The sequence below is a fragment of the Ranitomeya imitator genome, chromosome 3 (assembly GCF_032444005.1).
Source record: "Ranitomeya imitator isolate aRanImi1 chromosome 3, aRanImi1.pri, whole genome shotgun sequence".
NCBI lineage: Eukaryota > Metazoa > Chordata > Amphibia > Anura > Dendrobatidae > Ranitomeya > Ranitomeya imitator.
In genome coordinates this window covers 255,752,659-255,770,017 of record NC_091284.1, presented here as the reverse complement: position 1 = coordinate 255,770,017, position 17,359 = coordinate 255,752,659, and positions in this window count along the sequence as shown.

Sequence of the window (17,359 nt, the reverse complement as noted above, 5' to 3'; positions counted from 1 at the left end):
CGTGGCTGTGATTTCGCTAGAATCTGTGCCCCTGGGCAAGACTTTTGAGCCATCAAATTTGCGACTGGAGGTTCTCTCTTAGGCTCACTTATCCAGGGTGGGTGGACACTTTGGGACCAAAAGGACATCTGAGCTTCTGGCGAGGACGTACTGGTGGCTGCATATGGCCCGTGACGTTGGAGACTATATTCAGGCGTGTGTCTCCTGTGCCAAGAATAAGTCTTCTCCTCGACAACGGCCAGCTGGGTTACTTTACCCCCTGCCAGTGGCAGACAGCCCTGGGAGATGGTCGGGATGGAGTTTGTGGTGGGCTTACCCAAGTCCCGTGGCTGCACCATCATTTGGGTAATCACCAACCATTTTTCTAAAATGGTGCACTTGGTGCCTCTTCCACGGCTACCTTCTGCACTGGCCCTGGCAGCATTGTTTATTAAACATATTTTCCGCCTACACGGTATGCCGGACAAAATTGTCAGTGACCAGGGTCCCCAGTTTGCATCTTGGTTCTGGAGAGAGCTTTGTCATCTACTCAGCATCGAGATGAATCTCTCTTCAGCATACCATCCCAAGATGAATGGGTTGGTAGAGAGGGCTACCGTGGGCAGAGTTTGCGCTAAACAATCCCATTTCTCCTTAATTACGGCCAGCATCCGCGGGTTCCTGTGCCTATGCCCATGTCTTCTGCCGATTCCAGGGTGGCAGACTGGGCTGTGGAGGCACGTAACATTTGGGACTGCATTCAGGATGCCATCCGGGCATCCAAGGAGAGAATGAGGTCCTTCGCCAATGCACATCGGCGCCCCGCTCTGACCTTTTCTCCTGGCGACTTAGTGTGGCTCTCCGCCCGTAACATCATGCTGCAAGTTGAGTCCACTAAGTTTGCACCTCGCTACTTGGGTCCGTTCAGGGTCCTGGAACAGGTTAACCCTGTGGTCTACCATCTGGCCCTTCCTCCATGCCTAGGTATCACCAATACCTTTCATGTGTCTCTTCTAAAGCCCGTTCACATGTCCCGGTTTTCTGAGTCATCTGCCGGGACATCGGGTTCATCTACGGATGATTATGAGGTGAATGCTATCTTGGGGTGTAAGGTGGTACATGGCAACAAAAATTATTTTGTGGAATGGATGGACTATGGCCCAGAGGACAGGTCCTGGGAGCCTGCTGAGCACATTCAGGCTCCGCAACTCATTGCTGCCTTCGAGTGTAGCAAGGCCAAAGGAGGGGGGTAATGTTAGGTGTCGAGTTCCCGCCGCTGCACAGGGGGAATCTCAAACCACCTCCACTGCGGTCTCCCATTCTTCTACAGCCACAGTGGAGCTTGCTCAGTGGAGACATCGGTCCCAGCGTCTGGCTCAGGCAGATACTGTGCGCTTGGTTACTGCAGATCTTCCAGGCCATTGTAACCAGCACTGTTCTGCAGAGAGCAGATACTCCTGGGACTAAGTCCTGCTTTTCCTCTACTGAGCATGCCCAAGGGACTACTTCTCATTGGAGGTCTGGGGTCACATGCTCAAGTCCTGAAGCAGTTCCTATTGGACCACTAGGAAGGTCCTGGAGAGCTTCCTCTATAAAAGGTTTGCATGGCCGCAAGGCCATGCGCTAGTATCAACTTTTGTTCATGACAGTATGAGCTTAGCTACTTTGTGGTCTGTGCCAGCATGTGCTCAGGGTCGGCTGTAAGCCGTTAGAATTCCAGCACCTCCGGAGAGGAGTTTGTGTGTATGAATACAGGGCTGGCATATAGCCACTAGAATTGCGGCACCACTGGAGAGGAGTTTGTGTGTATGAATTCAGGGTTGGGGTATAGCCACTAGAATTCTGGCACCTCCGGAGAGGAGTTGTTTGAGTGCTGTTGCTGACTGTATGACCACTGTAAGCTACCTGCTCCGTTAGTGAGCTTTGATCCCCTGTGAGGTTAAAAGGCCACAGCGTCATCTTTAATCCTGGCGACTCTGTGAAGTAAGAGTACACTCCTAAACAGACCGGGTGACGTAACCCGTGTCTATTCAGGCATAGTACTGCCATATAGTGCCGCCATTTACTAGCAGCAGGATCCACTCCTGCACGATGGACACGGAGCTGCGAATGCACCTGTACTATTTCTATATTTACTCGGTGCGTTCCATCAGCCCTAACAGCTGTGTACCTAAAGATGTAAAACAGCAGGTTACAAGATAGGAACGCTACATAGAACATGAGTGGGAAAAAGTGAGGTTGCGGTGGAAGGGGGAATAGGCTTGATGTTCAACATGTTCTTGGGTTAGGTGCTAATGTTAATTAAAGCTCAACTGAACAAACACCATCTCGTCCTATCCAAAGACCACTGACAACATCTGTTACTGAAAGGGCTACTCCACCCCCTTTCTTTGGCAGCCGCACAGCGGTTTGCCTTCTAGATGAGGGCCAGAAATAGCATGTGCTCCAGTGGATGGCAAGTGTTGCATCAAGGGCAGCACGGTGGCGCAGTGGTTAGCACTACAGCCTTGCAGCGCTGGGGTCCTGGGTTCTAATCCCACCCAGGACAACATCTGCAAAAAGTTTGTATGTTCTCTCCGTGTTTGCGTGGGTTTCCTCCGGGCACTCCGGTTTCCTCCCACATTCCAAAGACATACGGATAGGGATTCTAGATTGTGAGCCCCATCGGGGACAGTGATGATAATGTGTGCAAACCTGTAAAGCGCTGCGGAATATGTTAGCGCTATATAAAAATAAAGATTATTATTATTATTAAGTGGCATCTCCTCCTCTTCCTCCACCGTATCATCACAATTCTCAGAGATTGCACCCCAATCACCCTTATTTCCCCCAAGTCACAAATTATCAAACACCCAACTGAATGGAGGGAACTGCAGATGGTCCATTCTGCAGAGCTGGCCACACATTTTATTCCATGGGCATCAGAGGTCTGCTCTGAAAATTCACAGAATCCAGAGGAGGAACGTATCTGCACAGATGCCCCAAATTTTTTCATGTTAAATCAGAGGCCGGATGAAGTAGAGTCTGAGCAGAATCCAGACCCTTGTCACCTTATGTTAAGCACAATGTCAGGGCAAGAAGAGGAGGAGTGTGACTCTCAGGGTGAGGAGTCTGTGAACAAGAGAAGATTCTGATGAGGTTCTAGATCCCACTTGGTGTGAACCCAGAGGTATGCAGCTGAGTAGCTCAGCAGAGGAGGCGAAGGAGGAGGAAGATGAGGAGGTTGCGTTGCGACTTCCCACTCAGACACAAATGGATGACCCAACCCACTTTATTTGCCAAATTTAAAAAAACTCAGTAGAGGGAAAAATTGCAACACTTTGACTACTACATGCATGAATTGACACACGCATGATCAACATGCTTTAGTTTGGGAATTTCACTGCACTAAAATGCGATTAGCAGGCCTCGCCAACCACCAGATGTCCCATCAACCACATCTGTTGCTTCTTCTTCCTCTGTCGCCATGCAAAGTCTTCTCACACAGGTCTCCAGCCACAGAAACTTTACTGTTCCACCACCACTACTCCATATACCAGACGTCTGCCCTTCCCTAAACAGTAAAGGTTTGCCTTGTTTGGTCGATCTTGTTCTTGAAGTACGTGGCAAAGTCCTTGGAATAGATGAGGGGAGTTGGAGGTGGCAGTGGTGGGTGGAAGAGATACTTAATTGTTCTGAACAATTGTTTTGGGTTGTAGGATAATGAAGATACAAGGTTTGTGAAATAGGTCTGTTTAGCAGAGGTGAGGGCTAATATGAAGGCAAGTGTAGCTTGTTTGAAAGCAGTGAAGTAATCTGGCAGACGTGTTTTCTTCCAACGCTGCTCCGCAACCCTGGATGCTTGGCGAAGTTTTTTGGCAAGATTGTTGTGCCAGGGTTGTCTATTGATTTGTCGCACTTTGCCATGCATGAGAGCGGCGACTGAGACTATGGCTGATGTGAGGGTGGCGTTATAGAAAGTGATGGTGCTGTGAATGTCATGGAGTGAAGATATGGAGGACAGGGGTAGAAGAGAGTCTGAGAGTTTGTGAATGTCTAGGTGTGCGAGGTTTCTGCGAGGATGTGGTAGTGGCTGGACATGGGGGCGGGTGAGGAGGACAAGGATGAGAAGGTGAGTAGATGGTGGTCAGATAGGGGGAAGGGAGAGGTTGCGAGATTAGATATGGAACAGAGGCGGGTGAAGAGGAGGTCTAGTGTTTGTCCGTCTGTGTGGGAAGGAGGATGAGGATAAAGTAAGGGCCAGGAGCTTGGAGGCTGCTGGCTTGCGGTGGCAGTAGGGATATTAAAGTCACCCATTATGATGGTGGGATGTCAGCAGAGAGAAAGTGAAGAAGTCAGGTGGAGAATTGGTCAACGAAGGCAGTGGCTGAGCCCGGTGATCGGTATATGACAGTCATTTGGAGATTAGAGGGAGAGTAGACACGGCAGAGTGAACCCCGAAAGAAGGGAGGATAAGGGAGGGTGGGGGTTGGATAGGGTTGAAAGAGAAGTTTTTAGAAAGAAGGAAACCCATTCCTCCACCATGTCTGTTGCCAGAGTGAGGGCTGTGGGTAAATTGGAGGCCACAGTAACTCAGCAGGGGAGGCCGTGTCATCGGGCATCAGCCAGGTCTCAGTAAGGGCCAGGAAGGTAAGGTTGCGGGAAGTAAAGAGATCATGGATCATGGGGAGCTTGTTGTAGGCGGAGCAGGCATTCCAAAGTGCCCCAGAGAGAGGAAGCAGGGGGGTGGGGGTCAGTGGCACAGATTTTAAGTGTGAGGGATTGTGGTAGTTTCTCTTAGTGTGAGGATTAGTGGGATGCATAAGGCGGGGGGGGGCCAGGATTGGGGATATGTCGCCAGCAGTGAGATGGAGCAGAGAAAGGCAAAGCAGATGGGTGAAGGAGAGTGATCGGCTTATATTATATTTTGGTAGGATAGGTCTGAGGTTAAAGAGCAGGTCTGCAGATGAAGCGAGGTAGAGGGGTAAGAGAGAGTGGGAGATAGTTATGTTGTTCGAAGGTGCAGGGGTTTGGGGATAGCGAAAGAGAGATTGGATTAGTGGAGCAAAAACAGTGAGGGCAAATGTGAGCATGGTTAAAGAGCAGGGGAAGAAAAGAATGGCAAGTAGAATTAGAAGACAGTCATTATTCTTACCTTCTGACCGATTTCTGGACTATTTCTGGTATATTTCTGATGTTACACCTATAAGATGTCATTTCAAATGATGTCGCATCTGACCAAGGTCATATCTGACCAGCTTCATTCAACTTATACCATTCAAGTGTCCATGAAATGATGAAACCAGGTGAGAGAGGGAAAGGGGAGGAGGAAGGGGCTGGAGGACAGCTCACAGCAGGGAACAATTAACAGATTGCAGTTAAAAGAACATTTGACTACCATCAAAGCTGAAGAAAGAGACAGAATGAGGTTGAATGATATTGCTAGGTGTGAAGAGCATGGATGTATCAATATGCATTCAGTAAATTTGAAGTATGATACATGGAATTAAAGTCAGGGAAAGAGCAGCAGTGTACCAGTTAAAGCAGAGGAAGAGGAGTACATGGGGTTCTGGGGTGCAGTGGGTATTCTGGCTTAAGAGATTGTTCAGACGGACAGCATGAAGGAGAATATACCATGGGCTTCCATTCTGATATATTTCTGATGTTACACTTAAAAGATTTCACACTTCAAATGATGTCGCATCTGACCAAGGTCATACAGTATCTGGCCAGCTCCATTCAACTTATACCATTCAAGTATTGAAACCCATTACACTGTTGTCACTTTATTTTATGCATATTAATGCTTATACACACTGATGGTGTAAAATTACTCTGTACTTCTAAAATTTTGAGACAAAATGTATACACCATCATATATTCAATCAGTGTATTCACGCACCAGTTTGGATATTCAGTGCATTTCCAGACTCCATGGATGCAAATCTTGTATACCAATAAATGTATAGATTTTTGAGTATTCTTTGTAAAGTATACATTTTTCTGTCTGCATACCATACCCTTGGTTTGATTTACCTCTGCTCTAGATCTCCAGTTTTTAAAGTTGTGCATTCTTATCCTTTCCTATATTTATTAATAAAAAATATTATTATAGATTTATGGCTTTATAATCCTTTGCTTTTTATAGGTTTCTCTCAAAAACACATGGACACATGGGCGTTGGAGGAAAATTCTCCATTAGCTTGAAGCTCTTTGGATTTTATCATTTGACATAAGACACCCTGAAGGTCTTAATGTAAAAAAAAACAATCTAGCTTTTTTTCTAATATATTCAGGGCCGTATTTGCCACTAGCACTGGAGGGCACGTGCTTAGGGCACTGGCCTGCAGGGGGCGCCACCAAGATGGAGAAGAACTTATTTCCCAACATCCTTTCCCCTCCGTTAGACAATCCAGGAAATCTGTTGTCTTTTCGAAGGGGGCAGGGGGAGGGTCGGAGTCAGGAAGGGGGGGCGCTCCTCCATATTAACTTACATGCAGGGAGCTGACTGACCCAAGAAGTAGGGGCACTGCATCTTCTGGGGTCAGAGAGGTCCCTGCATCCGAGGTGCTGAAGCATCTGCATGTGAGGAAGATGAGATTATCTCTCACTGCAGACGTCACAGCAGAGGAGGAAGACGACAAGGGAGGAGGACACAGGAGCAGGTGAGCGCTCATAGAGCTGAAGATAGGGGGGATGCTGCTGTATATTGGTGAGAGGAGGCTGGTGACGAAGGCTGTGCTGTATACTGGTGAGACGAGGCTGTGCTGTATACTGGTGAGAGGAGGCTGGTGACGGGAGGCTGCTGGTGTATACTGGTGAGAGGAGGCTGCTGATGTATACTGGTGAGAGGAGGCTGGTGACGAGAGGCTGTGCTGTATACTGGTGAGAGAAGGCTGCTGCTGTATACTTGTGAGAGGAGGCTGGTGACGGGAGGATGCTGATGTATACTGGTGAGAGGAGGCTGCTGCTGTATACTGGTGAGAGGAGGCTGCTGCTGTATACTGGTGAGAGGAGGCTGGTGATGGGAGGCTGCTGCTGTATACTGGTGAGAGGAGGCTGGTGACTGGAGGCTGCTGCTGTATACTGGTGAGAGGAGGGTGGTGATGGGAGGCTGCTGCTATATACTGGTGAAGAGGAGGCTGGTGCTGCTGTATACTGGGGAACAGGGGAGGCTGGTGCTGCTATATACTGGTGAACAGGGGAGGCTGGTGCTGCTATATACTGGTGAATAGGGGAGGCTGATGCTGCTATATACTGGTGAACAGGGGAGGCTGGTGCTGCTATATACTGGTGAACAGGGGAGGCTGGTATTGCTATATACTGGTGAACAGGGGAGTCTGGTGCTATTCAGTCTGGGGATTTGGGGAGGCTGATGCTTTAGAATGGGGATTAGGTGGCATATTCCTACAGAATAGTTTTTATTGGTGCTATAAGGTTAAATCTACTTTATTTAATATGAAATGAGGGTGTTTCTCAGCACTCTTGTATTTATATACTAAAGCTTGTCTTTATTGTCAGTGCTCCATTAGTAAAAGTGAGTGCTGCCTAAAATCAGCTTGCAAGTCTGCGCTTACTCACTGAGGCTCGTTTCCAACTTGTGTTTTTTTTCAAGTCAGGCAAAATCAGGTTTTTCAGCCAAATCATGATCCTTTCAGGATCCATTTTTTTGTTTATTCACGTTAATGGTGTCAGGGAGCAACCTGAATTAACTGGATTCTACCTTACACCATTAAAGTGAATGGGCAAAAACTGGATCCTGAAAGGATCAGGATTTGGCTGAAAAAACGGATTTTGCCTGATTTGAAAAAAACGCAAGTGTGAAACCAGCGACACTGGATGAGTGCAGCAGAGCGCTCCAAGTGTCAGTGTGGGTGCCCACAATGTGGCTGCAGGCTCGCTCTGCTACCTGTCTACTCTTGGCTTCCCTTTGAACGCCTTCAGTAAAGAGGAGGGGTGAATGAGCAGACGGCATGTCTCTATATCACTAGGCCTCTCCTCACTGAAGCGATGGTTAGGTCACCTATTTTAATCTCTTGATGACTTTGAAAAGCTGAAGGTGTTAAAAAAACGCTCAAAAGACTGAACCTGTGCGCAGCAAGTGCAGAGATTCATTCTTTCAGTGTTTAATTAGCGCTTTTTAAAGCATTTTACAGAGTAGATCTGCCTTATGTAGATGTCGTGTGCACAGACTCAGTGTGTGACGTCAGTGGGGGCGCGACCACAAAAAGTGCCTAGGGCAGCATAAAGGCCAAATACGGCCCTGAATATATTATTTACATACTGTAGTTAGTGCTTTTCTATTGGCTTTATAGAGCTTCAGATATTGGCTCGCTCTTATTTAGTATGTATTGTTTGGACCCAATAGTATGTATTGTTCAGACGTGATATATAATGTACGCGTTTTTTGCAAATTCATATACATAATCAGTCTTATATTGGTTTAGACTTTTACTCATTTTGAAAATGAAGTTTGTGGGTTTTTAAAAAAAATAATTCTTAATACTTTAAAATATTAATATTTTAATATTACAGAGCTTCCGTAAAAATATGTAGAGGGTTATTTTTTCCATTTTACTATGTAGTATCTCCACACTATTACAATATCATGTGTGTCTTATGAGTGGTTTTAATTACGACATTGCACTATGGGATGTGATCTCCACTTGTTTGAGATTAAATTGAGAACTTAGTATTTTTCCCCATACCATGAAATGGGGTGCCTTTTTCCACCCAAAACACATTACCGTAGTTATTTTCTGCTTTTAATTTTTCTGTGTTTTGGATTAATAAAGATGGAATATATGTTTCATAAAACTCAACTGCTGGGCTATATCTACCTTGTTCGTGTTATGTTAGATTACTGAATTTGCATTAACAGGTGTTTTGTATTTGAAAGCTGGTGTACGTAAATGAGTGTGTTCATTTTTATAACTACTGTATTATTATTGCTATAAAGTCTTTGGACATACTAAAGATCCATGTTGTTTCTAAAGCCATAAGGACCAACTATTTTAAGGGAAAAAATCTTTTTTCCCTGCTGAATTGGCTGTGTTTTTGAATTTATGAAGAAAGATGTTTTAGAAGAACCTCCCAGGGGTCTCTCATCAGCTTTAAATCTTTGCTCTCTTCCCCCTGCAACACTTGATGACACAAAGCATGCCAAAACAGCTTCCTTTTGCCTATGCATTAGCAATCTATTTTACCTTTTTGACATCTCTCACACATAAAACCGTAAGAGAGAAATAAAATATATGTCTCTAGGTGAAAATAAAGCTTTGCCTCCCTCCTGATCTATAGGATATAAAACAAAGCTCTGGCTTTGATAGTGGCTTTCCCTTATTCTAGAGTTGCCTTTGTATGTAGGAAGACAATGAAGATGGATTAGGGAGAATTGGCCTTATTCTCTTGGGGGCTTTTTTTGTCCTGTCTTATTGTATATTCTTACCATTTTTATCTTGTTTAGGTGTTTTGCCTTTTATTTGCCCTTTAAGTTGAACTTTTTTTGCTTTCTATATCCCTAACATGAAATTTCTGTTATGGTGTATATTGTGGTACCTAGATATCAGTTCTGCTCTTTTTAGATTCTCCAATTAATTTATAATAATTATGTTCTCTACTATTAGGTGTACCATATTTGAGTCTCTGTATAATGAAAGGTGCTTTCTTAAAAAAAAATTTTTAGCAAAGTATAGTGTATTATTATTAGTATTTATTTTTCTTAGTATTATCTTTAAAATGGCTAATGCTAAGTACTTTTTATAGTCATGCAAAAACTATGCGGCTCTTAACAAAAAAAGAAGCAATTTGTAATGGATTTTTAATAATACAGTGGAAAACTAATGCACCTTTTATAATAATAATAATAATAATAATTTTTATTTATATAGCGCCAACATATTCCGCAGCGCTTTACAAATTATAGAGGGGACTTGTACATACAATAGACATTACAGCATAACAGAAATACAGTTCAAAACAGATACCAAGAGGAGTGAGGGCCCTGCTCGTAAGCTTACAAACTATGAGGAAAAGGGGAGACACGAGAGGTGGATGGTAACAATTGCTATAGTTATTCGGACCAGCCATAGTGTAAGGCTTGGGTGTTCATGTAAAGCTGCATGAACCAGTTAATTAATTTTTTTTTTTTTTTTTTTTTTAATATAGGCCACACAGGGATCGTTAGGTTAATGCATTGAGGCGGTAGGCCAGTCTGAACAAATGAGTTTTTAGGGCACGCTTAAAACTGTGGGGATTGGGGATTAATCGTATTATCCTAGGTAGTGCATTCCAAAGAATCGGCGCAGCACGTGTAAAGTCTTGGAGACGGGAGTGGGAGGTTCTGATTATTGAGGATGCTAACCTGAGGTCATCAGCGGAGCGGAGGGCACGGGTAGGGTGGTAGACTGAGACCAGAGAGGAGATGTAGGGTGGTGCTGAGCCATGGAGTGCTTTGTGGATGAGGGTAGTAGTTTTGTACTGGATTCTTGAGTGGATGGGTAACCAGTGTAATGACTGGCACAAGGTAGAGGCATCGGTGTAACGGTTGGTGAGGAATATGATCCTGGCAGCAGCATTCAGGACAGATTGGAGCGGGGAGAGTTTGGTAAGAGGGAGGCCGATTAGTAGAGAGTTACAATAGTCCAGACGAGAATGAATAAGTGAAACAGTAAGAGTTTTTGCAGAGTCGAAAGTAAGAAAAGGGCGAATTCTAGAAATGTTTTTGAGATGCAGGTAAGAAGAGCGAGCCAGTGATCGGATGTGGGGGGTGAATGAAAGGTCAGAATCAAGGATGACCCCAAGGCAGCGGGCATGTTGCTTTGGAGTAATGGTGGAACCGCAAACGGAGATGGCAATGTCAGGCAAAGGTAGGTTAGTAGAGGGAGAAAACACGAGGAGTTCAGTTTTTGACAGGTTTAGTTTCAGATAGAGGGAGGACATGATGCTAGAGACAGCGGTAAGACAATCACTGGTGTTTTCTAATATGAATTATGAAACAGATGCCTCATTCACACACTTCAGATGAGCATTCGTCCACAGCTACGGGGAACTCAGTCTCAAACACATCTCCCCAGTTTTAACATTACCACAGATGAACAAAGTAATATTTAGCAAATTTGGGAAAGACATGTGCTTACATTTAACCCCTTTCTAACATGTGAGGTAATAGTAGACACGTCGGATTCCCCCTGTTTGGTGCAGGCTCCAGCGCTGAGCCTGCACCTTTCTGCGCACATGACAGCTAATCTATACAGCTGACATGTGCCCGCAACAGCCTCGGATGGAATCACAACCCACCCGCAGCTGTTAACTAGGTAAATGGCATTTAACCTGAGCTTACAGTAAGCGCCTCACTAATCCCACCTATCGGTGACCCCGTCACATGATAGCGGGTCGCCAATGGGTCGGCATGACATCCAGAGATCTGCAGCAGACCTCTGTGGTTGTCATTGCCAGATTGCTATGAGAGTCGCCTCGTGGTCGCTGCTCATAGCAAGTAAGCATTTCTGTTACACACAGGCGATCTGATCATCACCTATGTGTAGCAGAGGCGATAAACTGCAGCTTGAAAACTATTGAAGCATGCAAAAAGTAAAAAACTGTAAAAAATATTTAAAAAATAAAAAAAATGAACATTTAAATCACCCCCCTTATGCCCCATTCAAAATAAAATAATTAAAAAAATCAAATATACACATATTTGGTATTACTGTGTTCAGAATTGCCCGATCTATCAATATAAAAAAAGAATTAACCCGATTGCTAAACGGTGTAATGAGAAAAAAATTCAAAACCTCAGAATTACATTTTTTGAGCGCTGCTGCATTGCAATAAAATGCAATAACAGGGGAGCAAAATATTGTATCTACACCAAAATTGTATCAACAAAAAATTCAGCTTGGCGCACAAAAAATAAGACTTCACTCAGCCCAGGATCATGAAAAATGGAGACGCTACACATCTCAGAAAAAAAAATTTCTTAAATTTTGGAATTTTTTTCACCTCTTAACTCACAAAGAACCTTTACATGTTTGGTGTCTGTGAAGTTGTAATATCCTGGAGAATCATAATGGCAGGTCAGTTTTAGCATTTATTGAACATGGTAAAAAAAATTGTGGCATTGCATTTTTTTGCAATCTCACCTCACTTGGAATTATTTTCCCGTTTTCCAGTACACTATATGTTAAAACCAATGATGTTGTTCAAAAGTATAACTTGTTCCATGAAAAACAAGTCCTCACATGGCCATATTGACAGAAAAATAAAAAAGTTATGGCACTGTGAATAATGGGAGAAAAAACAAAAACGCAACAATGGAAAATGGCTCGGGGTTTAAGGTGCTAAATAAGCTTAATTTCACGTGCTTGCCAATGTAATGAAGTAATAAGAATCGTAAGGTGTGTAAATAATTACAAAGACATTCAGTTAGTTAAATTTAATAAATGAAACTAAAAATGATAAATAATCAGTAATATATGAAACGTTGACTTTATAATACAAGGTATTAATATCAGATTATTTCTTTCCTAGAGTAAATTGCACTGGCAAAAAACAATGACATTTCTATGCTGTGCACAAAGAAGATAAGAAGAATTTAGAGCTAAAAGTCCCACCGGGAAAAAAAAGCATGATAACAAATCATTTAAACAAAACCTATAAAGTATAAAAATTGATTGTGTTTCCCACATTGATGCTATGCTCATGTCATTGTACAGTTGAGGAATCCTTTCTATTGTGCTATTTCATACTCAATATTGTTCTATTGTTACATCGCTCACCTTCTACAAAATAAGATAATTGTAATGTCAAAGAGCATTTTCAAAAATGTTGCCTCTCAATTAAAGCATGTGCACCTAAAACCTGTATATAGTCTGTGAGGCTCAAAGCTTCTAGGCAGCACCTTAAGGGTATACTCAAAACAACTTTTTTTACATGGATTCTGACATACAAAAACTGTTCTTCATCCATGTAAAAAAAAAAGTTTACCAAATCAACCGCATCAGCCTAAAGCCTGTTTTCACCTTCCTGGCCAAGCCAAATTTTACAATTCTGACCACTTTATGAGGTAATAACCCTTGGACTCTTCAATAGATCTCAGTGATTCTGAGAAAGTTTTTTCATGACATATTGAACTTTATGTTAGTGGGAAATTTAGGTCAATATTTTTTGAGTTTATATTTGAAAATATCGAAAATCTAAAGAAAATATTTAAGCTTTGAAAGTTTATGCACTTAAATCAAAGAATTAAGTCATACAAAATAATTGAAAAATAACATTAATCATATGTCTATGTTACATCTACATCATTTTTGTAACCGAACAAAAAAAATTAGGAAGTTAGAAAGGGTAAAAGTTTATCAACAATTTCTCATTTTTCCAACAAAATTTATAACAACATTTTTTAGGGACCACATCACATTTGAAGTGACTTTGAGAGACCTACAGTATATCATAGAAAATACCCACAAGTGACACCATTTCAAAAACGTCACCTGTCTAAGTGCTAACAATCCACATTCAAGAAGTTTATTAACCCTTTAGATGCTTCACATGAATTAAAGCAATTTGGAAGAAAAAATGAAAATTTTACTTTTTCCTACAAAAATGTTGCTTTAGTCCCAATTTTTTTTTATTTTCATGTGGGAAACTGAGAAAATGGACCCTAACATTTGTTGTGCAATTTCCAGAGTATGTCAATACTCCATTTGTGTTGGAATGCTACTGTTTGAGCCAAAGCCAGGGCTCTGAAATGAAGGAGCACCATTTGACTTTTGGTACCAAAATTGTCTGGAATAGATATTGGCCGCCATGTCATGTTTGCAGAGCCCCTGATGTGCTTAAATAGAGGAAACCCTCCACAAGTGACCCCATTTTGGAAACTGCACCCCTCAAGGAATTTATCTAGACATGTGGTGAGGACCTTAAAGTCACAGGTGATTCTCAGAACTTTACAATGTTGAATCATGAAATGAAAAAAAAATGATGTTTCACACAAAAATGTTGTTTTAGCTTCAATTTCTTTCAATTTAACAACGGTAACAGGAGAAAATGGACCCCAAAATGTGTTGTACAATTTCTTCTGAATATGCCAATACCCCCTATGTGGTGGGAAACTACTGTTTGGGCACACTGCTGAGCTCTGAAAGGAAGGAGTTAAGTTTTGGAATGCATACTTTGATGAAAAGGTCTGCAGTTCCTGATGCACCCAAACAGTGGAAACCCCCAACAAGTAACCCCATTTTGGATACTACACCCCTCAAAGAATTTATCTAGAGGTACAGTTATAGTAATGATAATAATGCTTTTAGTTCTACTGGTCTATGAATTTATAATGTGGTGGTACATCTAGTTTGTGCAGAATTATTATTATTATTTATTATTATAGCGCCATTTATTCCATGGCGCTTTGCATGTGAGGAGGGGTATACATAATAAAAACAAGTACAAAATGAGAATACATCAGAATATAAAAGAGTGTTGTGTTAACAGGGTAAAACAAAATTTTACCAATTTATGGACATGACTTTGAAGCAATCTCTAATGCAAAGGCCAGGTTTTTTGTGGCAGGTTTCACAATGGTAAATTGTGCCCTTTCATATTCCCCTCTTGGAGCATACTCTGCACATTTTCTGTGTTTTCCCTCCCTCACAGTTTGGGGAATCTTTCTGAGAAAATGTTGCCCTTTTACAATATGGACACCTTCAGTTTTAGAAGTACTGGCCTCCTTACCTTTCTGACTGCCAAACATTGGGGCCTTGATAACTACCTCCTGAAACTGAATGAAGGCCCCCATATTGCCTGCACACCGAAACAACACAAAAGCATTGTACTGTGCCATCTGTACAATGTGCACAGCCAACTTTTTGTACAATACTTTTTTTCCCAAGGCATTGTATTGTTTGAGGACTTGATCTGAGAGTTCTACACCCCCCATACACTATATTCTGGCTGTTGTGGTATCTCAGACAGTAACAGAGGAGCTGTGGTCACAGTGTATTGTTTTCAAGATAAGGATATCCTTCATGTTCTTTTACTAAAGGTACCTTCACACTAAACGATATCGCTAGCGATCCGTGACTTTGCAGCGTCCTGGCTAGCGATATCGTTCAGTGTGACACGCAGCAGCGATCAGGATCCTGCTGTGATGTCGTTGGTCGGGGCTAGAAGGCCAGAACTTTATTTGGTCGCTGGCTCTCCCGCTGACATCGCTGAATCGGCGTGTGTGACGCCGATTCAGCGATGTCTTCGCTGGTAACCAGGGTAAACATCGGGTTACTAAGCGCAGGGCCGCGCTTAGTAACCCGATGTTTACCCTGGTTACCATCCTAAAAGTAAAAAAAACAAACACTACATACTTACCTTCAGCTGTCTGTCCCCGGCGCTCTGCTTCTCTGTACTCACTGTGAGCACAGCGGCCGGAAAGCAGAGCGGTGACGTCACTGCTCTGCTTTCCGGCTGACCGGCGCTCACAGCCAGTGCAGGAAGCAGAGCGCCGGGGACAGACAGCTGAAGGTAAGTATGTAGTGTTTGTTTTTTTACTTTTAGGATGGTAACCAGGGTAAACATCGGGTTACTAAGCACGGCCCTGCGCTTAGTAACCCGATGTTTACTCTGGTTACCGGCATCGTTGGTCGCTGGAGAGCTGTCTGTGTGACAGCTCTCCAGCGACCAAACAGCGACGCTGCAGCGATCCGGATCGTTGTATGGATCGCTGCAGCGTCGTTTAGTGTGAAGGTACCTTTAATCTCAATGTAGCTGCAACATGCTGTATTCTTCTTTTGCCCGTTCTCAGCAGTTGCCCACTATTACGATTCAGAATAAGAATCCGAGAGTGGACCCTCTGGGTTGTGGCTCTAGAGCCCCCGATGGGGAGCAGACCAGATGAAACCACCCCTATACAGGGAGCATTTGGAGCAGGCCTAAAGGGGATGGAAACACAACTGCTAGAGCCAAAGGGGTGACTACAAGGAGGAAAGGAAAAGAGACTGAGGACTGAAGGAAACGGGCAGATGCAGGGAGAACTGGGAGATGAGACTTGATGCCAGACTGCTACGGTAGAGACATGGGGTAGCACCGCAGAGACACAGGGCAGGCTCAGCAGAGACAAAGGACTGGTGTGGGAGAGAAACCAAGCAAGCACAACAGGGACATAGGATTGGTATGGCTGAGACACAGGGCTAGTGTGGCAGAGGCACTAGGCTGGCTATTCAAAGCACAGGGCAGGCACAACAGAGACACAGGGCAGGAACGGCAGATACACAGGGCAGGAACGGCAGATACACAGGGCAGGAACGGCAGAGATACAGGACTGGAGCGGCAGGGACACTAAGCAGGCACGGCAGAGACTCTGGGCTGACACGGCAGAGACACAGGGAAGGGACGGCAGAGACACAGGGCAGGGACGGCAGAGACACTAGGCAGGCTCGGCAGAGACTCTGGGCAGGCACAGCAGAGATACAGGGCTAGAAGAGCAGAGACAAAAGGGGCCTGAGGATAAAGAAGGTGCTTCCACGAAACACAATGTATTCCCTAAGAAGCACAGGCGTCTTACCTAGGAAGATGCCGGGAAGAAATAGCTGATGGATGCCGCCATGTTGGGGAGGAGCCAACAGGTCGCGACCTCCCCAAGAACCCAGCGGTGGAGGAAACGTGACCACGCCTACGTGAGCGAACAACGCGCCGGGATACAGAGAAGATGGAGTAGAAGCGGCGAGGGACCGAGTCAGGAGCACGCCGAGAGATGGGAGAAGGCAGGTAAGAATCTGAGGCGTGACACCCACTTAGCGGCTTAGGGAGGCATTTTTTATTTCTGCAATTGTACCTCTGATAGAGAGGGTCTTAAAAAGTGCGATGCTGGAGTATAGGTTATCTACGTAGAGGAGATTACTCTTAGGCCGGCGTCACACTTGCGAGTTTTACGGACGTAAGAGCGCAGAATCTACATCCGTAAAACTCGCAAAAAATACGGCACAATTATTCTCTATACCCCTGCTCCTATCTGCCATATTTTACTGATCAGTATTATGCGGCTTTCTACGGCCGTAGAAAATCGCAGCATGCTGCGTTTGTCACCGTATTGCGCAAATAAAACGTCAATGAAAGTCTATGGAAGCCCCAAAAATACGGATTACACACGGACCAGCAGTGTGACTTGCGAGGAATACGCAGCGGTGTTAGCGAGAAAAGACGGTAATTCATTGCGGTGTACAGTAAAATCACACTGACAGCTTCCAGTAGAATCGGTAGAATAAATGTGCACACATAGAATAGGTATATATATATACATATATATACTGTATATGTCAGTGAGACTCATATATGTACAGTCATGGCCAAAAGTATTCACACCCCTGCAATTCTGTCAGATAATACTCAGTTTCTTCCTGAAAATGATTGCAAA